At 41.1% G+C, this 25,916-nt stretch overlaps 1 long non-coding RNA gene across 1 annotated transcript in view; it reads right to left on the minus strand.

Moving 5' to 3' along the window:
- LOC122455891 overlaps positions 1-25,916 on the minus strand; it is a 106,813-nt gene that overhangs the window by 60,419 nt on the left and 20,478 nt on the right. The window contains exon 4 of the long non-coding RNA XR_006274399.1: positions 24,169-24,320. This is a non-coding gene — a long non-coding RNA (uncharacterized LOC122455891). The remainder of the gene's footprint in view (positions 1-24,168; positions 24,321-25,916) is intronic.

Raw genomic sequence — 25,916 nt, forward strand, 5'->3', positions numbered from 1 at the left:
TTTATCCAAATTTCAAAACCCGCAGATTGAAAATTTAGAAATTTATCAATATTTTAGTGACTCCTCCTTCCCATTCTTCCACTGTCTCCAGTAATTAGGGGCAAATATTCTTCTTTTACAATACAATTAAATCTGTGCACTAACACAGTTTATTCACATAGTCCTAGAAGACATAAAGCATAATTTAGGCAAGATGGGGTTCCTGGTTGTTTTCTGCTTCTTTCCCCCCCCCCCAGTTTCAAGAATTTACACCCTGGTTTTAAAGCATGCATGAGCATTATGCTATTTTCTTGTGCACACAATAAAAAGCTGTATTTTTAATTCTGCCTTACTTCTCTTTTGCTTTTAAATTTATCTTTCCATCATTTCTTCCTCTTTTTTCTCCAACCACAATTTAACATCCTTCCTCCTACCAGGAGTCAGACCCAACGGTCTTTTATGGTATTATCATCAACATTTTCCTGTTGCATATATTAGCTGTTAACAAAGGTCTTAACTGATGGAGTGGTATATTAGCACTTATAATCCACTTTTAGGGGACAACGATCTGGAAAAAGGGGTAAACAGCGAGGTGGCAAAATTTGCAGATGATACAAAACTACTCAAGATAGTTAAATCCCAGGCAGACTGCAAAGAGCTACAAAATGATCTTACAAAACTGGGTGACTGGGCAACAAAATAGCAGATGAAATTTAATGTTGATAAATGCAAAGTAATGCACATTGGAAAACATAATCCTAGCTATACGTATACAATGATGGGTCTAAATTAGCTGTTACCACTCAAGAAAGAGATCTTGGAGTCATTATGGATAGTTCTCTGAAAACATCCACTCAATGTGCAGCGGCAGTCAAAAAAAGCGAACAGAATGTTGGGAATCATCAAGAAAGGGATAGATAATAAGACAGAAAATATATTGCCTCTATATAAATCCATGGTACACCTAAACTTTGAACACTGCCTGCAGATGTGGTCGCCGCATCTCAAAAAAGATATTTTGGAATTGGAAAAGGTTCAGAAAAGGGCAACAAAAATGATTAGGGATATAGAATGGCTTCCGTATGAGGCGAGATTAAAAGGCTGGGATTTTTCAGCTTGGAAAAGAGTTGACTAAGGGGGAATATGACAGAGGTCTATAAAATCATGAGTGGGATAGAGAAAGTAAATAAGGAAGTGTTATTTACTCCTTCTCATAATACAAGAACAAGGGGCCACCAAATGGAATTAATAGGTAGCAGGTTTAAAACAAACACAAGAAAGTATTTTTTCCACACAACGCACAGTTAACCTCTGGAACTCCTTGCCAGAGGGTGTTGTGAAGGCCAATACTATAACGGGGTTCAAAAGGGAGCTAGATAGATTCCTGGAAGATAGCCATTGATGGACCTATTAGCTAGGATGGGCAGGAATGGTGTCCCTAGCCTCTGTTTGCCAGAAGCTGGGATTGGGTGACAAGGCATGGATCACTTGATGATAACCTGTCTGTTCATTCCCTTTGGGGCACCTGCCATTGGCCCCCGTCAGAGGACAGGATACTGAGCTTGATGGACCTTCGGCCTGACTCACTATGGCTGTTCTTATGACAATCTACCTAGTTGTTCTCTTAGCAGAAACACAAAGTGTTAGGGAGATAAAGTATCTTGACAAAACAGATGAAGTTTACAAATCTGGGCCATCAACATGTCATGTCTCGTGACATTTACATGACCATCAATGCCAATTTCCCTGAAGCCAAACAAACAAGACAGGCAGCCAATTGGATAGGAGCTGGAATTATGTACAGTCTTTGTGTACTGCCTCATTTACCAAGGCAGGTTGGAGACCCACCTGTCTATCTCACTGTTGATCCTGCTCTGAGCATTCAGAGTTTCAAACACGCTCAGTGTTGATCTAACTTTGCCACCATTGCGGTAAGTGGGAGAAAAGTTAGACCTTTTACCTTCCACTTTACTTTCTCCTAACCTAAAGGTCTAACCTAAAGGTCTTCAGAGTTAGACCTTTAACCTTCAGGGTAAAATGAATGTGTTTTCAGTCTTGAATACAGTAAACCAAGTTGTAAGGCTTGGCTTGTTCCTTCATATTAATGTGAGCCCTTGAGAATGGCTGTATGTCTATCACACTTTGCTTCTGTCAAGCTTAGCAGGTCCCTTACCATGTTCTAATGTATTAAGTAAGCCTGGCACTAAAGTACTATACATTGTGAATATTGGCATCTACAAATTACAGCCTGACCTTGTAACCAGCGTGAGCCATTCTAACTTGAGTTAGAGTACTAAATAGCCTTCAAGCCACTGCAATGACTGATCCTTGCCTTTAGAGTGGAAATGAAGTTTTAGCTTGATATATGTTATTAGCAATCTAATTGTATATGTTATTAGCAATCTAATTGTCAGTTCAAAAACCTACTGTACTCTGAGGTAAATTCTGATGGAATGTGTGTCCTGAAACTGCATTACATTTTTAAGAAAAAACAATAAGAATCATCCATTTCTTGCATGTCTTAGAATGGTTGTTAGCATAGACTAATCATAGTTGCACACTACAGTTATAGTATTTAAGCATGCCTAAGAGTGATTCCTTTTTTAGGAACAATGTCACTAGGCAACAGATTAGGTTTCAAAAAAGAAATGCAAAAAATCCCAAATTGGGATCAGACCTTTAGCTGGTATAAATTTATCTTGTTCCATAGATTTCATGGCACAGCTAAGGATCTGGCCAAGTGCCTTCATTTGATTTAATTACAGTAGAACCCCTATTGTAACAAACTGATTGAGGACTAAGGAGTTCCATTTTAGGAACTTTTCTAATTTAAGGCTCTCTTAAAATTACCATAGGTATGTCACACTAGTTGCATTATGCGGCACTGCATCACTTTCTTCTTGTCCTTCACACCACTACAAAGCAATTTTTAATGCACTGGAGGCATCGACATATGAAGAGATGTCAACTTGTTCTTCATTGACATCACTTTCACACACACCCACGCCCCTTCCTGTCAGGAAAAATGGTCCATATAACTAGTTGTTCATAAGATTGGTGTTCCAAAATAAATAAATAAAAATGGAGGGTCTACTGTAGTTACAGGGTACATTTCATGGAGAGATGCATTACTAATGTTTGTAGCTCCCATCATCAGTGGAAATTGCAGGGCTAAATGTCTGTGCCTCATCTGGAAAATATACACCAATAAGTAACAATATAATTTTTTTCTTGAGGTGGTGAAGGTTTACTGTTGACACACAGAGGAAGAAACTGATGTATTGTGTAAAAGTTTGAGAGGTCCATGGGATAGGCTTGATTTTAGTCTGTAGCTATGAGCTAGGGCAATTTCAGGGATGTTTGTACTCGACATGGCTAAGCAGCACCTCTGCTGCTACCACGACTATGCTACTATTTATACTAAAGATAGCTGAATGAGAGCTAGAGCAAGTATGTGTATGCAAGCTGGGAAACAACCCCTAACTCCTAGTGTAGATGTAGCCTATGTCTCATTAATCTTACCTAATCTGATCTAGGCAGCAGCTGTGTGAAGGTTGACCAGTGTCTGCTCATTCACATAGGGATGGAGAGACTAATGAGGGATGGAATTTGTCGCCCGTGGATTCAGAGGGGCAGGGCTGTCTGATGTGGAGGTGAGAGGTCCAAAGGATTAGAGAAAAATCTAGAACAGGAATTTGTTATGATTTTTTTTGGGGCGGTGTATAACAGGACAGTTATCAATAGGGAACTAAGCAGTACACGGAACCAGTGGCTTTTTGAATGGGTGTTGGGAGTCTACGGGAAGGGTTATTAAATGTACAAAAAACTGGAAGGTTATTCATCTGGTCCCAAGTGACAGAAGATAATTTCAATCACGCTAAGGTAAGACACCCCTGGAGTTCCTGTTTATCAGGTTTAAGTTAATCGTCTTTCAATTTTGACAGTCTTTTTGTTCTTGTCTCCTGAGAAAGTCTGAGTAGAAGCATCTGATTTACTTTGCCAGAGCTATAGGCTTAAAATATAAACCAAAGTAAATAAATAAAAATGCTTTGGGGGGATTTAAATCTCATTTTACTGTAAGCAGGAAAACTGGCTTAATCACTTTCGATTTCTCATGAAAAAGTTCTTAAGCAACAATGTTGTGGTTAACTGCATCATTCAATTTTGTCGGACCTCATCCAGAGCTCATTGCAGTCTATAATTTTTACATCCTCTTTTAACTCAGTTGCCTGTGATCAAATACACTTTAGAGCAGTCATAGCCTTCAACTCAAAAACTGCACTGTCAAGATATGCAGTCCAGTAGCAGAGAAAAATGGATCTTGAGTACAGCAAATCCAGTAAGAAATGAAACAGTTCATTCAAGTTTGTACATCATTCCAGCAATGGCAACAGAAAATGATATAACTTCCCCTGGCCTGGAAGCAATGATGGGAAAGTAGTAGGGATCCCTTTTCAATTAGTACTACACTAATGGTACAAGATTGATTCTATGCTGGTGGAACTGCAAAGCTTTAGAAGTGACCACTGTGATCCTTTTCAAAGGCCTTCTATTCGCCACAGATGGAAGTGGCCTCAAGCCCCTAAAAATGTAAGCCAGTGTAATTCTGTTGAATTAGTGAAGTCAATGGAGCTTTGCAGACTTACACCAACTGATGACTGAGCCCATTGGAGTGCTAGCTGGGGTACCCTAGTCAAATTGAAGTAGGAAAATTGCATTGTGCCTTTCTAAAATTACCCCTGTACATCCATCCACTCCAGATGAAAGTATTTTCCAGGTCCTAGTGTTTAGCATTGCTCTATGCTGCCAACATTTGCCTAGTTCTGCCCTGAGAAGGCTGCATTTCAGTAGTTAGTTGTGTTCCCCATCTCTATGCACTTACAGATGAGCAGTTGGCATCTTTTCCTATCCCCTGAAGCACGTTACTAACAAACAGTGCCACACATTCAACACACAAATGTAGCTTGCAGACGGCTTTTGGTTTCCTCAGGATGAAAGGGGCCATCATTAATTCTAATGAACCCAAGACAGACAGGGGAGGGAAAGGGAGCTGACTAGAGTCTGGAGGAGTACCACTGTTAATTAGAGGACCAGAGGAAGGGAAACCCTGCTCAAGCAGAGCAGAGGGACTCCGTGGCACAGAGGACTTGAAGGAAACCCTACCCAAGGGGAAAGAGGGTAAGAAGGAGTTGGGACCTGGAGTAAGAGGGTGGACCTGGGTCCCTTCCCTGCTCCCCACCTCTTCTCTACCGGGGCACCAGCAGAGCCCTCAACACCCAAGAATAGGGGCAAGGGGTGGCACCCTGACCCACCACACCAAGGAAAAGCCACTTGGATCCACTACAGTAGCATCAGCCACTTGTCACAACTGCTAATGCAGTAGTTCAAGTAACTCAGACATATTTTCCCCTATTTTCAGCATTGATAATTATACATGCTGTTAATGTTTCTTTCACAATCCTGTTTTCTTTATTTCAGGTGAGTGGTGTTACTAAAGGAATAGGCCGGACAAGAGAGCAACGTGTACTGATCATGGTGGTTGTGATGGTAATTTGTTTTCTTCTTTGCTGGCTGCCATATGGGATCATGGCCCTGATAGCTACTTTTGGAAAACCTGGTCTAATTACGCCGCCCGCCACCATTATTCCGTCAGTCCTTGCAAAAAGTAGTACAGTCTACAATCCAGTCATCTACATATTTTTGAACAAACAAGTAAGTAAAGTTATATCCCTAAAGTTTGTTCTGATGCAGTATGTGTCATGACATCGTAGAAACAAATCTCTCTTTTTAACAGGGACATTTTTAGAATAACCATGTAATGAAAATGATTACAGAGCAGATCCTCAGTGGGTATAGCTCCACTGAAGTCCGCATAGCGACATTATTTTATACCTGCTGAGGATGTGGTTCAACAATGCAAGATATGCCAAGTGTAAAAGTAATGGAGCTCTAATCCTCCAAAAGCAAATGGTGAAACTCACCAAGGGAATAAGGAGGATGCCAAGGACATAGATTAAAAATGTGTGTGACAGAAGGTAGTGAGCATGGAGACCAGCTTCCTAAATAAATAAAGAAGCTGGCAAGTCTGGAGCATTAAACATAAAACAAACCCTGACCAACCAACTAAAGTTTCCTTTCTCTTAGTCAATTATAATTTGCCATCCAAACCAAGAGTTAAGAGTTAGACACTGAACAGAGGAAATCATTGTGTCAGCAAGCTTGGTACCAGATTCCTCAGAAACCTACTTCAGTCTGAAGTTTCCTCAGGTATAGGAGATCTCAACGAACCTATGCTTTTCCATTCTACCTATTCTCCACCATTGTTCCCTCTGAGCTGTGTGTGCATGTGCACACAGATCCTAACTCCCGCGCACATGGCAGAACACCGCGTGCACAAAAATTTGCACAGAAGAAATTTTTTGTTCACACGGCCTGTCAAAAATTAGAGGGAACATTGCTCTCCACCACATTATGACAAGCACACCAATATGGTTACTCTCTTCTTCCACAGCCTTTTCCTTCCCGTTTCACTTTTCTTGTCATCCTCTCAAATCCTTCGGTCATACTTCTGTCATATGCTCCTCGTCAAAAGCAACTGTAAACAGAAAATCATCATCATCCAGTGGGGTGTTTGTAAGGGGGCCCTGCAGAGATCTGCTCTTGGCCCAATGCTGTTTGATTTCTTTCACAACAGTGAAAGGGAATATAAAATCATTGCTAAAATCCTAGTAACATTTACAAAGGACACAAATTGATGGAATGGTAAAAAATGATGGAGACAGGAGGTCAGACTCAAATGATCATAATGGTTGCTTCTGCCTTAAAAAAAATGAATATTCCTATCCTCCCTCCACCTCGCCACATCCACTACTCCCATCCACAGTCCACACTGCCTTTCCCCTCCTTCTATTCTATTTTGAAGTCATTCTCCCTCACCCACACACTTAACTCTTCCCACTCCCTCCTCATAAGACATTTACTAGTCTGATGTCACCCAAACTAAGTTGTTTCCATTGGATTTTTCTTTCAAACACTGCTCTCATTATGTATTTATTTGTCTTTTGGCTGCTTCATAATCTCCAAAACTCCTGGCCCTGCAAGCCAATGAGAACTTCAGTTGTGCAACTTCATCACAAAATATGCTCAAAACACTCCGAGGAGAAATACACACAGCATAACCAAGTTGGCAATGTTTTTCTTTACATAGTCTGAATTTCAAGCACTGTTAAATGGATGCAAAAACAGGTTGATTTTTTTTAATACAATCATAATAGTCACATTTCTTAATTAATGTTTCAACACTAGAAACTATTAATTTTTATTTAAAGAAGTAAACTTCTGGATGGAATGAAGGGGAGCGGAATGAGGATTTTAACAGATGGATGGAAGTAGCTTTAGATACAAATGTTATAGTCTATGCAGTCATCTAGAATATTAAGAGGACTGAATCTGTGCATTTTTTTGGTGGTAAAATATAGGCCATTCAGCACGTAGGTACATAGTGTTTAACAAATTTCACTCATTAACTAATGTCCAAAATTATTAATGACATACAATCCTCTATGATATCCGTACAGGAATTTATCAGCATGGAAGAGAAGAAAGAACACAATGTGTGACTATTAACAGTTGAAAGCAGAAATGCCTGATCTAGAATGTTGTATTCAGATTTTTGCCACCTTTTTATAGGAACGATATTCCTGCCGTGAAGAGGATGAAGTACAGAGCTGAATGATTTTGCATTTTAATAATATCTGTAAAGAGGGAAGTCCAAAGCAGCTGACATCTTTTCCCCCTGGGGAAGAAGAGCCATCATAGTGACCTAAAATGAATTGAAAGTTAGGAATGCGTTTGTTGATTTTGAGTGAGAAAAAGTTCTGCATAGATGCAGGGTGGTGGGTACAACCTACCATTATTTAATGAAGAGCAAACAGGACCCTGAGGAATTACTGCTGCCCTGGATTAGCAAGTGCATGGAACAACTTGACAAGATCATCAAAGGCTAGATACTATGGGTCTGATTTACCTCTCCATTATTCTGGTGTTATACAATGGTGTCAAGGCTGATTCCCCACTCTGGCACTTCGAGTGCAGAAGGTGGGGACCCTCAAGGATTTTTACAAATTAATACTTGCCACTCCACGCTTGTATTAAGCTCCCAAGGTTACAGCTTTCTTCTGACCTTGGCTTGGTAAATGCTGCCACCACCCAAATGCAAAACCCCCTTTTTTGGGAACCCAGAAAGGCGCACTTGGGAATTCCTTCCTGTGGGGTACCCTCAAGCCCTTTCACACCTCTGCCCCCCCCCCCCGAGAATTGCTAAGAAAATTAGCTGTTGCCACCAGCTAATTAAACAACATATGCACAAACCTCTTAGTACACCAAAAATCCAATCTTGCTCTTAAAAATGGTAAATTTTAATAAAAACAAGAAAGAAAATGCATCTGGAATTTAGGCTTTTGCTAGATTTTAAAAGATCAATAAGAAAAATCAAGCACCCAAAATAGCTTTCCTGGGGGGTTCAGTTTAAAGGTTACAAGCAAACAAAAGCATCTGGGGTTAGTACAGAGGAGTCCACTAGCCATAAGAAATAAACAGAAATAAACCTAATTGCATCTTTGTAAACATTCCTGATCTACTTACACATTTTGGGGTTCCAAATAAGTAGTTCTAGGTGGGATCTATGATCATACCTGTCTTACAGCTTCTCAAGTATAACTGCTCCCTGTTTCCTTCTTTCCCAGAGAACCACAGACACAAAGGGAACACTTTTTCCCCCCCCATTTTAAAAAGTTCTAGCCATCTCATTGGCTCTTTTGGTCAGGTGCCCACTACCTTTCCTTTGCCTGGGGGACTTTTTTAACCCTTTACAGGTAAAGCAAGCAGAGAACAGTCACCAATAGAGACTTAGAGCTAACTAGATGGCTGGGTGTCCATAAAAGGGAGCTAACCTTCCCCCCGCCCCCTTCATTCATCATAGATGGTAACAACTGATATAATATAATTCTGTTCTTTTGATGCGGTACAAGACACTGGCCAGCCAATAAGTTGGACTTACCCCTTTTATCAGAGGGAAAAAAATTATACTGTAAAATTGTTTGGGTATAAATAGTTATAAGTATCTAAGTTCCAACTGAATGTGCATTTTACCACAAATATTTTCTATCTATATGGTTGTCATTTTTTTTAAATAAAAGTGGCAAAATGAAATGTAAGAAAAGCTCACAGATCAGACTGAGGCAACTAGACAACGTAAAAGGGTATTTGCGTGGGAGTTAAAAGATTGCAACGAAGTACTAAGATTTGGATTGCATTAGGGTGAATAAAAGAGGAAAGATGTGCTTTGCTGAGAAACTTTTCCCTGCCAAAAAGTCATATGCACACTTCCCAAGTTTACGCTCACCTCACACCCCATCACGCTACTTAATTGCTCACTGAGATTCCTTTTAGCGAGTGAATTGAACATGATGAAAATCATAGAAGACAATATTCAGGTATTTAGAAGTCCAAGCCTGTAGGGAATTTTGTTCACTTGACTCACTCTTACATTACAGACAGAAGATAGGTAACTCACCTTTCCCAGACATGAAGAAGAGTTCTGCGGAGGCTCAAAAGCTTGTCTCTTTCACCAATAAAAGTTTGGCCCATAAAAGATATTACCTCACCCTCCCTGTCTCATTAATATCCTGGGACCAAGATGGCTACAGTAGCAGCAGCAACAACAACAACAGAAGACATGTTAAACTGTTGCCTTTATCTGTCAGAGTTCTGGGAAGTGTCAGAATTCCTGTCCCATCCAATAAGTGCTTAAAGGAAAACAATGCTGCTTGGAAGACACTGTGGCTTCAGAACCAAAATAGCACCTTCATTCTAAAATTCTGGAGCCGGATTCTCATTCACACCACTTGGGCAGTGTAAAAGAGCCTTAAACTGAGTGCAAGTTACATTTACGGTCCCTTTGGATGCTGGAGGGATGTAAAAGGGCCTTAGTATAAATGAAAATCAAGCTCTTTGATTTCATGGTGAACTTTTGTGACTGCAGTGGTGTTATGTCTTCCGCATCACATGCTTGGGGGAAATGGGGGATCATTAGGGATCAGCCAGTTGGGTCAGATATTTTAATTATGACTCACAGCCCCGCTGTAGTAAAATCTGTGAGTCATTTCCTGCAGAATATAAGCTTGTTTTTGAATAATCTGAGATCTTGCTTTGGGAGGGTGGTATACCTTGTGTGTAGAATTGTGTCTGGAGCTTTACATGTCACATGTAGCCTGCCTCTCTCAATTGCAATTTTTTTTTAAAAAGTTTGTTGAAACCATAACAAGAGAGCTATCCTCTTCAGAGAGCAGACAGATGTGTGCTGATGAGCATTCAAGAGAAATGCATCAGCAGGTTAAATAATTTAAAGATGCAAGTCCTAGGAGGCAGCCTATTAGAACAATCCCTCCATTTTATCTAGAGTATTTTTCAGCTACCCCGTGTGTACGTAGATGTGATTTATACCCCTGAGGAGCTAACATTTTCCTTTGCCCTTGAGTTCCACGAAATTCCTCTGTATATTGTCTTCCTAGAAACAAATCATGTAGGTGTTAGAGAAGCAAAGCACCTGTTGGTACTCTCTCCTATGTCTATGGTAATAAAAGATTGTTTCTTACAGTACATTTTCTGGTGTCTTACCAGTCTAGGTTTTACGTTTCCCAAGTGATGGAACTTCCATCACTTACCTTAGTAAAGTATTTCACAGCCAGCTAGGTCTCATTGTCAGGAGACTTATTGATAATCATCTTTATTTTTCCCTTAATGTCATCCATTATATCATGTCACTCTCTCATAGGCCATCTTAAATAGTTCCTCACTCTCCTTGGTAGAGCTGATAGGAACCTTTTCACCACAAGCAAAACATTTCACAGAAACAAATCTGTTTCCATAAAATTTTTATCAGGAAGATTTTGGGGTCATGAAAAGACTTTGTCTATAGCTGATTGGTTAGGGTCCTGGCCTAAAATGTGGGAAATTCAGGATTAAGTCCCCATACGGCCTGATTTGGAGTAATGGAGGATGAAAAAAAACTCTGCTCCAAATCTGGCAGAATGGGGGTTTGAACTGGGCACTCTTCATCGACCCACTCCTGCAAAAATATTCAAATGGTTTTATTTTCATGCCAATGGAGAACAAAAACTAATTCTGAAACCTCAAAAGTTGTCACGAAACAGAACAGTCATTCTCTGGCCAGCTGTACTCATTGGTGTTTACAGTCCTCAACTATGGCCAGAACACTGTGAGGTCTCCATGCATACTTTCATAGTTGCTTGAGCGTATATATCTGGGCACTTTGTAACATCTGCAGTGTCTTGATCAACAGACCTGTAACGGGCAGCTGATAGTTTAGCTAATCTGGGCTGCTGCCATTCAATAAAAAAAAAAAGTCAAGGTTTCTTCCTATGAAGCATTTCCTTGTCACTTAGGAGAAGATTATTTAGTTTGGATCAGAGCAGTCTAGGACTGTAGAGACAGAGTGGTATCTTGAGGGGGACAGACACTGAGGCTTGAGTTTAAGCCAAACTTACACACCACCTCCAGCCTATGCCACATCCTCCTAGCAAAAGTTCTTCCCTTCCTCCCCCGGAGGATTCACGTGAGCAGCATTAAATTGCTGTGTCAGTTTGGGGAAAAGAATGGTCCCATTCGATCTTTATCGGTCCTGGCAGGTGTATGAAATGGAGGTAGGAGTTCTGAGCAAGGGGGCCTCAAAATGCCTAAAGCCATTCTGTTGAGAATGGCTCCAAACTAAAGATTAGAAATGGAATAAAACTGTCTTGTTATTCTTGCGGCTCCGGAACTGGTGAGTGGTACTGTGTCTAGGCCAAATAATCCATGTCAGTGGGTTAGCAGCACTTAAGATACCCTTGCACAGCAGTCACACAGCGCTGCCGCTCTGCCCGGTGCTCCAGAGTCATTTTTATCTCTTTTGCTCATTCTTCTTTTGTATTAGGATGATGTGACCCAACAGTGGGTAGTGTATGAAATATGGTAACAAAGTCAAACTGGTGTCCACTGTGCCTGGACCAATCCTACAGAAACTACTAACAAATCTCTGTTTCTTCTCCGCTGTTTAGCATTTCACTGGGGAGTTTATACATACATTGTCAATGCACTTTGTGAGGTTACTGTAAAATGAAAGACACTTTGTACAACATATCTAACATATGAAAATAATCAGCCAAATATATACAGCCAGTTGTAGGGATACTGTACATACTGCCCCAGGGTAGAGTGACCAGATAGCAAGTGTGAAAAATCGGGCCAGGAGGTGACGGGGTAATAGGCACCTATATAAGAAAAAGCCCCAAATATCAGGACTGTCCCTATAAAATCGGGACATCTGGTCACCCTACCCCAGGGAGAGCATTTCAGCAGGTTTTCCATTATGAGTAAAAATCCCTGGGGCCAGATGCTTAACAGATGTAAATCAGCATACCTCCACTGATGTTAATACAACAATGCCAGTTTATACCAGCTGAAGATCTGGACCCTGGGCTTTCCCCCTCATTCTGGTCCTTTTAAATCATATCTCCCCCTCTTGCTTTAAGAAAATCGCCCTGTATTTTTATAACAAGCACATTCAGCACAATATTTTAGTTTGTGTTAGTCTTACAGGAGGAATAATTTATGATTGCCCAAATTGTTTAATTACTGCCAATTTTTAGAATATGGAATAAATCCGAAGGTTTAAATGAGCCTAATACCCAGGCATGAATCTTTAAGATAGAGATATGGTTGTAAGTAGTGTCAGAGTGGACTTCCCCTCCCCTGGCATACAAGCAGCACACAGCTAGAGCAGAGCCTTGCATTTTGTATAATGGTTTGCATTAGCATATCAGGATGGGAGCATGGTATAGTCCTTCTGAACATGTGGTAAGTGATTAAATAAGAGAAGGAAGTGGATAGTCAAACCCATAAACTCTAACACCCTCTCCCCTCCCTTTTTCAGAGTACAGAGAAGACCCAGAGGAAAATTATCCTTCTGCTTTCCTAAATGTAATCCGATCTCTCCCCTCCCAGACTGGTGACTCCTTTGTTCTGTTCACTTTATAGGATTGCCAAAGAAAGAAATAGCTCTCCCTACATCTGCTCCCCAGATATTTAACTCTTCCCTGCCTGATTCACATCCCCCAGACTTGGCAGGAAAGGCTTAGGGAATGACTGTTATCTTCTACTAGGGATCTACTACAGATCCTTTATCAAGTCTGACAGGGACCCTTCAAATTCGCTTGTTAATGGTTTCTCTTTACAGGAAGGGATAGTTGTAAAACAAAATCTCAATTGCACTGAAATTGATAACAGAGCAGCTGTACAGTGTGTCTGTTCCTGGTCATGACCTGCATGCACTCCTCAAGTTTTACTTCTGTTTGCTTTTCAGAGGTAATTGCTCCACCACTGCTCCATTTATCCTGAACAAGTTATTAAACCTAACTACAGCAGGAAGGCATATCTTATCCATGCACTTCGCAATTATGTGAGCATGGGAAGACTACAGAGGTGCTTGTTTCTCAGCTATAGCAACAAGTATTTGGGATTTAGGATTAATGTATTTGAGGATTTAATTTGAAAAACACACAAACATCTTTTAAAACAATCTTATAAAGGAGGTTAGAAACAATTCCTGACCTGAATTCCCATGTTTAATGAGGTCAGATATTCATCACTGGTTTCCTTTTACAGCATGGGAGCAGAATTTCAAAACGCATGTGTTACTGTTATACCATAATTTTCCCCCTGTAATGATTCAATGGGAGGAAAATTCCCCTGCCCTTTTTTGCATTCAGTACTTACTGACTTTAACAAAAGCATTTGACAAATGGAGTTAAAATTGATGCTTGGGTGAAATAGCAGCAACAATCAGGAAGAAACAAGTCTTCACATTACAGCAAGTCACTAACCTAGAGATTTTATTGTGGAAAGCAGTAAAACTTCCTGAAGTTGTAAAGCATAAGTTTTTATTTTCAGATCTTAGAGTGTAAGCAGGGGACATAATTCATCTCATAGCATAACATGGGTTATTTAGTAGAAGGTAATGATGTAAGTACATGTACTTACCTCAGAGCATAGTCAATCATGTGTTGTTCAGATACTGAGGTTTGGGCAGAGGGTTCTTGGCTGAGGTGGGAAGTAGAGGTTTCCACAGTTATCTGTGCACATTCATCACAAAGAGCTAGATGTCCACAGCTAAGAGAGAGTTCTCTTTGGCTGTTGGGTTTAGGTAGCTGGTAGGAAGGAAACGTGACACATTTGGTGGTATCACTGGCTGGAAGTGGAACAAGATGCGTTTCTGGAATCTGGGACACATGGAATAACTTGGAAATTAACTTGCTCAGATATTAGAGTTCCTAAACACAATTAGTTACTATGTACTACAGCCCCCCTAAATTGTGCGAGGCTCTTCACCTACATAGGAGAACACAGGCTTGCAATCCAAGGTCCTGACCTGCAAACACAGGCTCGGTCAGCTATCAGTACAGACAAAAAAAAGCAAAAGGCATGGTTTGAAAATGAATGCCAAATATCTATGTTCAAAAAGAACCCTGGAGGATTTACTATTTTGACTTGGCTGATTGTTCTGATGGGATGCAGATCCCAGAGAATAGAGAGCTCTATAGACTGCAGTAATAGCAGGCAGGATGGTCATTATTTCTATACATTACAGCATGCAGATACTAAACTGATGGGGGCTACAGAAAAGTTCAGCTAGACTAGAGCACTTAGAGGAGTTTTCTTTCTTAGTATGCAGATTTTAGTGAAGTGGAGAAAGGCCATGTTTAAGAAAAATCTGCCAGAATCATTGCAAACTCATATTTCAATCTCCTTGCTTTTCTTTATATTTTCCAAGACATCACAAACCAAACAAATCCAGTTCTCATGTAGCATCAGGAATTCCTTCCCCAGTAAATCACTCTTCACGGGCTCTTCAGATTACTTGGGGCTGCATCGTCAAAGGTAGATTTCAGTGGGATTTCGGTGCCTAAATATCTTTGAGTATCTAGACCTTGATTCCTTATGTTTAAGGTATTTCTTCCATGTAACATGGATTATATTAGGAACACTTCAAATGGCTAAAAAAGTGAAAATAGATATATCCCCCCACTCCCTTTGGCCCTCCTGCTTTTTCTGAAAGCAAAGTTGGGGTTTAGTTCTTGGGTTTTCCTTCCATTCTGGGAAGTCTCTGACATGTGGATCCCCCACAGATTTGACCTTGGAAACCAACCAGAGTCCCGCAGGAAGAATGCCTCACACCTAAGTCACTTGCCACCTCTTGAGATCATCAAGGGCAAGGATATCACATTACCCTTGGAGGGTAAGGGGACTGCTATAGTACTGATGGAGGTTGTTCAAGATCCTGTGCTGAGAAGAATTTGGTAAAGCTGGAAAGAGTGAGGGGAATTTTGAACTATTTTCTAAAATGTTTGATCTGAAGCTCAGTGTGTAAGCTGTAGTTGCATTTCTGCTTGCTCTTTTCACCAGTCCAGAATTCACGGGTTGTTCTGACTATGGTTCAACTGCCCATGCCACATTCTTCTCTCTTTTCCTGGTCAGATGCCAAAATTGAGAGGGGAAGACAAAAGTTCCCAACACATAAAACATGTCCAGGATAGAGACTGCAAGAGAGCCTTTAGCTCAATTATATTTCAATTACAATGTTCCTACAGCTTTCTGACTTGTAAGGGAAAGATCTTTGGCAGTCCCATTGACCTCAGCGGAATGATGCCAACTTACAGCAGCTGAGAATCTGGCCCCAAATGTAATAATATTTTCTCACTGAGGTCCAAATCCAGGAAGGGACAAATAAGGGAAACCTGGAAGACTGTTCATCCCAAATCCTTCTTTTAAAATATATATCAGATTTACAAAAAGAAGTCAATTAAAAATGTTCTGCATGCTACAAAGATCAAGTCCCAGATCTCTGCTTCTACCGGTACCCCACTCTTCTTTCCACCCACAAACCAATCACCATGAAATATTTGGGATAAGCATTAGAATTGCCAACACTTGGTGCTTAGGTAGGCACTATGGACACTTTTTAACTAAAAAAAGTGTATTAACACTTTCTAGTAATGTGTAAGGAAGCTATTTTGATACCTTTGCCTGCCCTTGGGAGAGAGAGTCCTCCTTTCTCAGTCAGTCCCATACAGTGCTTCAGGACATGGCATATTGTAACAAACAAAATGACATTAATACAACAGTAAAGGCTAGACTGTGGCTTGCATTCCCTGCCTGGAGTCTACATACACACCCACATCTTCGATTTTTGCATTAAATATGTGCATTTGCTTACTGATCATTCATCTGGAACCTCTATCCTGATGTTCTTATTCAGGCAAAACTTCAGTGGGAGTTCTCCTGCTGAAGTCTACTCAGTGGGTGGGGCTGCGTGCTCAGGTCCTTTGCTACCCAAGTAATAAAAGGGAGTTCATTCTTCTACAAGGACATCCAGTGCATAGACAAGGAACTTAGGGGGGAAAGAAACAGGTGTGCATTCAAGCTGAATTACAATAGCATTTTACTGAGTGATTACAGGCCTGATCCAAAGCCCAAAGAAGTGAATGGAAAGATGCTCTGTAAATGCATCAGTGTTTGTTTGCCCCTGCCCTCTTGAAGAATTTATTGCTATTTCTAAACTTTTGTTCAGAAAAAACTTTGCTTAGTGCCTGGATGGTATGATGATGAACACCTATTAAAAATCCAATTAAAAACATAAGTGACAGATTATTAATTCTAGACTCAGTTCTTTTTTCTCCCCAACTGGTATCCCACTGGCCTCATGCAATGAATCTTTGAATGGAAATCTATCCATTTTAGCTTACACCAGACATTCAATCCTGAGTCTTTGAGGGGAGATCACTGGCTTTTCAAGCTTTCCCGAGTAAGTTTTCTTGGGCTTCCTTACCACACTTGGACACTATCTTAAAATTATGTTGCAGCTCGAGCATATTGCAAAATAAGCAGATAAAATATACAGCATCTGCTTTCTCAGTCAGTAATACGAGTTGCTAAAATTCATATTAGACGTTCAGTGCAGATGAAATCACTCCTAGCACATAGCCAGAACAAGGCGTTAGCCCTATGTTGAGGGCGTAAATGGGACACGAGTGGTGCCTGGGATGTATGCTGGCTCTCCACACAGTGGTGTATTTCATCCTGCCTGTGTAATACAAATGTGGGCTTGTGGCACTGCTGCTCTGCATGACACAGGTACAGGACAATGGCCTTGGTGAATTGTGTTAACAAGTCATTATTCAAATCTCTAAAATAAACAAATACAGATTCATGGTCACAGAATTTAGGTGCTGTTCAGAGTTATAAAAAAAACTTTGTTATGCAAAATGACAACTTTGAGAAAATGAATGTTAATTGGCAATAGATGGATTAGTACCATAGCCATTTCCTGACTGCCTCTCTTGTGCCACACAACTACAGCTCACACAGTAGGTTGTGTGAGTGAGAGTGAGGGAAGGAGGAAAAAAAAAGTCAGTTGGGAGTAGAAGATTGTGTCTTCAAAAAAGATCATGTAAATATTACCATTCACCTGGAAAATCTTTAATTTGTTACTTCCTGAAAACTCATCTTCTACATTCACCTTCTGATGCAATTTTTTGAAGACTTAAATCATGCAAACATGCTGCAATTCCTAGTCACAGACCAAGTTATTTATAGCACCCTAAAATATTTTCTTCAGTATAAACAAATCTCTCTTCACCATTATTTTCTTCCCATAAAAATTCCAGGTAGAGCCATACACAGCAGACAACAGTGTCAGGACTACGTCATCTCAGAAAAGCGGAATTTGATTGCCCTGTATGTCATTTTCAGTCTTCAATTCCTCCCAGCCCGTTAAATAGAAATGGAGTTGAGGCGAGTTGAAGACTCAAAACGCTGTGCAGAATCAAGGTAATGTTTCCTCTGCTGAAGAGCATCTGCTCTAGAGGAAGCCCATGGAACATTATGAATAGAAGGCAAGGTAAGTAAGAATAAGTTCAGTTTTGTCCTTTGCAATTGTTTTGGTAAGAGTTCAGAATCCACGTGAAACAGTAAAATATTGTGGCACTTCTGCCACAAAAAATAAATCTGATGAAAGGAGGAGAGAAAGGCCTAATAAGCTTCATTTCCTTTGGGGGGCTTTATGGCTTGAAAGGAAGAGAGAGTTTACGTTTGTACGGGTTGTCAGAGCCAAGCTGGAAAGATGCAGAAATTACTTTAGTATCAACTATCCACAGCGTTTTCCTCATTGCTCTAGGAAGTACGGTCTCCAGGAGAGACATAAGTCTCCTCCTTTCTTGGATACTATATTTTAGTCCCTGTGTCTTTACTCCTGAACATTATATTTTGTTCTAATACAAACTGTATAATGCTTCCTAGTTTCCAAATAATCCTCAATATGTTTGCATGTGTGTTTTCAACCTTTCTTATGGCCATTGCTTCAGTGTACCTCCAGCTCGCCAGATGAGGGTGAAGTTAAATACAGGATATCAGTGTTATTAGTAAAACTAGGTATGGTTAATCTGTGAAATAAGATGTTAAATATTACAAGTCTGGGTTCCATTGAAGTTTATGGGAGTTTTGCCATTGAGGTCACTGGGGCCAGGATTCACCTCAGGCATATTTTGGATATAGCCTTCAACATGGGACATTTCTGTAGTATATTTAACATTTGGCAATGACATTTTTTGGCAAAAGCAATCCCATGGTCTTCTATGCTACAGAGAAGCTGGTTATGAATTATCCTAAATCCCTTGCAGGACTTCCTGCAACTCCAAACTTCTGGGAATGTCTTTGCTTTCAGACCTTATAATTCTAGTCATGATCTTTTTTATGTTAAGATTTAGGCCCCGAGTTAGCTGCCCATGTTTTGAAGGATCCACTCATCTCTCTTCTTATTCAGGGAAGTATTGGTGGGCTGAAGTCATTATTACACTGAGGAGTTAAATATCCACCTGAGGGTATTGCATGACATATTAAGAAGCACAAGTAAATCTAAGCATAAGGGACCTGCTCCTAAGATCACTGAAGTCAAAGGAAAGACTCCATTGACTTAATGAGCTCCGAGTCAGATTTTCAGAGGTGCCTCAATCTGTGCACCACTTTTCTGTATATTCAATTTGAGCCTGAAAGGTGCTAAGCACTTGAAGACAAATGGAAGCTTTAAGCTCTAAAGCCTCTGTAGACACTCAGGACCCAATTTTCACAATGCTCACTAAAGTCAATAGGCGCTGAGGACACCACACAGGACTAGAAACCAAGCAGCCTGCAGTTATCAATACAAGTCAACATGTATGCAGTCAGTTACAAATTGTATATTTGGAAATTGCTATTTGTACACAGCAGCATGATCAAGAACAGGTACACAAGATTAGTGCACAACTGAAGATGTGACACGGGATCCCAAGGGTACAGCCTGGAAATGGGGGACTTCTATGCCCCCTTAACCTTCCAGCCTAGGCTGGCTCTCACAATGCTTGTGAGGGGTTTGCTGCTTATCATTCAGCCACCAGCATGCAGAGGCACACCCAGCTAAGTTGCTGGAATGCTCTCCAAACCATTCATGAACGATTTGCTGGTGTTTCCCTGTGCGTCTCCTATGCCCCCAGTCTTGCAACCCAGAACTATACCGTCTTGCACTGTTTAAGACCTTCTTTTGAATAGTGCAAAACTTAGTTTGCCACTTCATCAAAGGAGAGGGACATGCATCAGCATTTGTAACCTGAATAGATTTCCCAAGCACTTCAGACAAACTCGCTGGTAAGGATAAAACATTAAAATAAGTTTGGCTACAGAAATATTAATTTTAAGTGGTAGGCATAAAGGTCAGAGATACCAAAGAAAATAAAATGTAAGCACGCAGTCTAAATGCTAAACCTTATTAGACTAAGCAGTATTGGGATCAAGCAGTTTCTCTCATCCCACTGGATGTTGTAGGTAGGTTACAGTTCTTAACACACAGGCTGATTTTCCTTCTCAGCCTCAGACCAATCTCCTCAGTTCAAAGTCTTCGCCTTATCAGCATTCTTGTTGCCTTCAACGGAGGTGGGGGAGGAGAGAGATAATCGCATGATACCACTGTCCCTTATTTTATACCCTCAGTCCATGTCTGAGCTAGTATTTTCCAGGCACATGTCCTGGTGGACCTTGACGAGTCACAGAGTTGAGCAATCCCCATTGTGTGATGCTTGTGCAACGCTTACAGAATTGTAAATCCCTTGTTTACAACTCTCCTGCTGATGAATAGTTGTTTAAACACCCACAAAGGTGTGGGTTACCTCCTTTGTCATCTCTGGAGAACTAGCAGTGGCCAACTCCCAAACTCACAATGTATTTCAATAACCATACAACAAAATCTCAACTTCATACTCACTAACGATATACATATTTTGACAGAACAATGAGTTTCAGCAGATCATGACCTTTTATGAGATATTTTACATGGCATGCTTTGCATGAAATATCATAACCGTATAGGAGTGATGAACATGGGGTTACAGGGTGCCATTTTGAGGTATAGTGTGTCACAGGATGATCCTTAAAAAATCTGTCTCTAAATTCCCAACATCAGCGAAAACATGGTCATTGGCTAACAGACACTAGAGTGGAGTTCAGTGGGAGTCGGAAGTCTTGCCATTGTTTCAGTGAGAGATGGAAAAAGCCTCATTACTAGCTCCAGCATCAGTCCTCCTTGAGCTTCAGCCCCATTCTCCCAACAGGCTAGATAGCACCGCTGTGCGTGGAGAGGAGTCAAATGGGGGGGGAGGTAAACACTCAAGTTATAACTCAGACTAACTGTGCTGTGAAGACATACCCTATGGGGGATATGTTTCAGGATTAACCAGTTTATACGTTAGTTGGGAGCAATAGCATAAAGCTATTAGAGCATGGTACTCAATTTGATTGTTCAGCAAGGATATTTATATGCAGTGTGAATATAAATATGTACACCATGTATGCTTATAATATATCCATACACATCAGGTGCATATCAGATCGATCTATAGCAAGTTGAAGAGGGGTGTGTGATGGGTTTGGTCAGAGACCCCCCCCTTGGGACTGTCACCTGATGTGCTGAAATTACCTCTGAGCCCATTTTCCCTGCCAGCCTGGGACTTCCAGAACCCTGTCTTGTTGAGTCAGACATGTTAACCTGCTAAGCTGTCTGCAGCTTTGGGGGGCATGGACCAGACCCTGGGTCTATGTTGCAGCAGGCTATCCAAACCCCAAATAAATCCATTTTACGCAGTATAAAGCTTATAGAGGATAAACTCAAATTGTCCATCCTCTATAACACTAATAGAGAGATATGCACAGTTGTTTGCTCTCTCAGGTATCACTTACTCTGGGTTTATTAATAAAGAAAAGTGATTTTATTAAATATAAAAATAGTATTTAAGTGGTTTCAAGTAGTGACAGAACAAAGGAAGTCACCAAGCAAATTAAAGCAAAAACACTCAAGACTAAGCCTAATACATTAAGAAACTGATTACAGGTAATATCTCACCCCCAGAGATGTTCAGGATAGGTTGTAGATCCTTGATGATGCTAATAAGCGATGGTTACATAACCACCACCCCATACCGGAAACCTACTGACCAATATACTTACCTACATGCCTCCAGCTTTCATCCAGACCACACCACACAATCCATTGTCTACAGCCAAGCTCTACGATACAACCGCATTTGCGCCAACTCTTCAGACAGAGACAAACACCTACAAGATCACTATCAAGTGTTCTTACAACTACAGTACCCACCTGCTGAAGTGAAGAAACAGATTGACAGAGCCAGAAGAGTACCCAGAAGTCACCTACTACAGGACAGGCCCAACAAAGAAAATAACAGAACGCCACTAGCCAGCACCTTCAGCCCCCAACTAAAACCTCTCCAACGCATCATCAAGGATCTACAACTATCCTGAAGGATGACCCATCACTCTCACAGATCTTGGGAGACAGGCCAGTCCTTGCTTACAGACAGCCCCCCAACCTGAAGCAAATACTCACCAGCAACCACACACCACACAACAGAACCACTAACCCAGGAACCTATCCTTGCAACAAAGCCCGTTGCCAACTCTGTCCACATATCTATTCAGGGGACACCATCATAGGGCCTAATCACATCAGCCACACTATCAGAGGCTCGTTCACCTGCACATCTACCAATGTGATATATGCCATCATGTGCCAGCAGTGCCCCTCTGCCACGTACACTGGTCAAAATGGACAGTCCACGTAAAAGAATAAATGGACACAAGTCAGACGTCAAGAATTATAACATTGAAAAACCAGTCGGAGAACACGTCAATCTCTCTGGTGACTCGATTACAGACCTAAAAGTTGCAATTCTTCAACAAAGACCTAGGGTACAGATGTGATGACCTGCATGAAAATCTCCCAAGATTACTTTTACCAGCTTAGGTTAAAACTTCCCCAAGGTACAAACTATTTTAACTTTTGTCCTTGGATTTTCGGTGCCACCACCAAACATCTAACCGATATTATTTTATTAGGAAAGAGTCCGTTTGGAAACGTCTTTCCCCCCCCCAAATCCTCCCAAACGTTACCTCCCCTTTCCTGGGGAAGGTTTCATAAAAATCCTCAATTTGCATAGGTGACCACAGACCCAAACCCTTGAATCTTAAGAACAATGAAAAAGCATTCAGTTTCTTAAAAGAAGAATTTTAATAGAAGTAAAAGAATCACCTCTGTAAAATCAGGATGGTAAATACCGTACAGGGTAATTAGATTCAAAACATAGAGAATCCCTCTAGGCAAAACCTTAAGTTACAAAAAGATACAAAGACAGGAATATCCATTCCATTCAGCACAGCTTATTTTCTCAGCCCTTTAAAGAAATCATAATCTAACGCATATCTAGCTAGATTACTTACTAAGTTCTAAGACTCCATTCCTGTTCTGTCCCTGGCAATAGGATCACACAGATAGACAAAAACCCTTTGTTTCTCCCCCCCCGCAGTTTTGAAAGCATCTTGTCTCCTCATTGGTCATTGTGGTCAGGTGCCAGCGAGGTTATCCTAGCTTCTTAACCCTTTAGAGGTTAAAGGGTTTCTCCTCTGGCCAGGAGGTATTTTAAAAAAGTGTTTACCCTTCCCTTTATATTTATGGCAATGACAATGGTAAGAGTCACTTTCTTCTAACAGCGAACTAAGAACTATATTACAATAAGGAATTCTCCCTACATTTACTCACTGTGCACTTCATTGTAGAACTTTTCCCAAAATTTTCTAGCCTTTTCCTGTCTGGCTTCCTGCTAAGTAGAGATTTAAAAGTTGTATTAAAGCTAATGTTAAAAAAATTATATAATACATATGTTGGGGAAAGAGTGTCTGTACATCGGAGTATATTGTTTAGATTATCCACAAATATAAAGTTAGTTTTTAAAAACTACATCAGCAATAACCCAAATTTAGGTGAATAGATATTAGAATCTGAATACTTGGGTACATCACTCATGAAAAGTTGTACAGGGATTTGGTTGTGGAAAGCAAAATATAGCAATGAGTGGAGATTGTCCCTCAGTAATTGAGAATTAGGTTGGTTGTCTATTTAGAAAATACAATCCATGAGGAAAGTATTTGTTACTTTCCTGACTGAGCTTCTCATTGGCACTCCAGCTCATCCCTCCTGGTATTGCTGACGTCCAGATCACATCAAACACACATCAGACTCCTCTCTCATACGGAACCAGCTCACAGGTCATTGTGGGCCAAGTTGACGTCACTAAAGTTGTGTGCAGTACTACCTAAAGCCTGCTGTGAACGGAGTACCTAAGTGAGAGAGATTTACAAATGTTGGACTTTTTGCAGGGAGCATGAAGCCGTTTTAAACATCCTTGGGCCTTTTTAAATAGCAGTCATGGGCTCCTGGCATTAGGGCCTGATTCTGAGAGATGCGGAGTGCTTTCAAGTCCTATCGACTTCACTATGACTCGGGGATATTTAGCACTTCAGTAGGCAGTCACTATCATGCAGGATTAAGCCTACACTAGGTTAGTTTGGGCAGAAGTGAATTCCTTCCTGGTGACCATACCTAGCATCTATTCTAGGTCCTGCTCCCTCCACACAGTTGTATATGGAGTTTCTTGTTTGTCCAATTCTTTTAACAAATACTATTTGAGGACAACTTACCTAAAACTTCTGTTAACATCTGAAGTCATGGCAAAAGTCAAATTGGTAGCTGTTAATCCACACTTCTCGGTACACAGTTTGAAAAACCTTGTTGAGTTATTTGATGCTATTATTTAGTCCCAAATGCTGATGTTCACTTCACCACTCCAATTCTTTAAATATAAAAAACAGATTTCAGTCCCTGGTGTTTAAATACTTGAACTGATTTTGTCCCATAATGTTCAAATACAAGTGCCAGATTTTAGGCACCTTAACCTAGTCAAAGACTCCTAAAAAAGTGATCTGGTTTTCAGCGTTGTGAGCATTCATAGCTCCCATTGAATTAAATTGGATAATAGTTTGAAAATTGTCAAGGTGTCTCAGGACATACATTTTCATCAGATATTCCATAGGGCTAGAAGAACCTTGACGTGCACTTTATTGCAGAGAGATCCACTATTATGCTATTTTATCTCTTTTTCATTCCTCGGTGGAAAATGCTTCTTGTGCAAGGTTCCCATACCCCCTACTACAAAGGAGAGGTTTAGTTTCAGATGACGTAACATAAGGTGGCACAATGCATTCTGTATATTGTTCTTCTCTGGCATGCATGGAAATGAGGTATTTACTGAAGAGAAGGGTTGGATGAAAACTCTGTCCAAACTGTTTTGACAAAAAGTCAGTTTTTAAACCCAATATATTTTTTCCATTTTCTCTGACCCCTGTCCACCCCCTAATCTAGTTCTACTGGAGCAGCAGCATTGAATCATTCACAGAAAGGCTGTTACAACTTTCTATACATAGTTGATAGCTGAGCTGAAGTTTTTCAAAGCTCTCCAAGGGAGTTGGAGGCCTAATCAAGCCTCCAAATCATAGAATATCAGGGTTGGAAGGGACCTCAGGAGGTCATCTAGTCCAACCCCCTGCTCAAAGCAGGGCCAATCCCCAACTAAATCATGCCAGCCAGGGCTTTGCAAGCCTGACCTTAAAAACCTCAAATGAAGGAGATTCCACCACCTCACTAGGTAACCCATTCCAGTGCTTCACCACCCTCCTGGCGAAAAAGTTTTTCCTAATATCTAACCTAAACCTCCCCCACTGCAACTTGAGACCATTACTCCTTGTTCTGTCATCTGCTACCACTGAGAACAGTCTAGGTCAGAGGTGGGCAAACTATGGCCCGTGGGCCACATCTGGCCCACTGGACCGTCCTGCCCAGTCCCTGAGCTCCCGGCAGGGGAGGTTAGCCCCCAGCCCCTCTCCCACTGTCCCCCGCAACCTCAGAGCACCGCCAGCACTCTGGCCTGTTCCTCCTGCCGGGCAGCGCAGGCAGCATGGCTGGCTCCAGCCAGACGGTGGGGTTGCGAGCTCCTGCCGCTCTTAGCAGCATGGTAAGGGGGCAGGGAGCGGGGGGGTTGGACAAGGGGCCTATCAGGGGTGTGGATAGGGATTGGGGCAGTCAGGGGACAGGGAGCAGGGGGAGGTTGGATAGGGCAGAGGTTTTGGGGAGGGGATCAGATTTTTTAGATAAAGGAAATGCAGTGGATCTAATTTACCTAGATTTCAGTAAGGCATTTGATACCGTGCCACATGGGGAATTATTAGTTAAATTGGAGAAGATGGGGATCAATATGAACATCAAAAGGTGGATAAGGAATTGGTTAAAGGGGAGACTGCAACGGGTCCTACTGAAAGGCGAACTGTCAGGTTGTAGGGAGGTTACCAGTGGAGTTCCTCAGGGATCGGTTTTGGGACCAATCTTATTTAAT

The sequence above is a fragment of the Dermochelys coriacea genome, chromosome 9, assembly GCF_009764565.3.
Source record: "Dermochelys coriacea isolate rDerCor1 chromosome 9, rDerCor1.pri.v4, whole genome shotgun sequence".
NCBI lineage: Eukaryota > Metazoa > Chordata > Testudines > Dermochelyidae > Dermochelys > Dermochelys coriacea.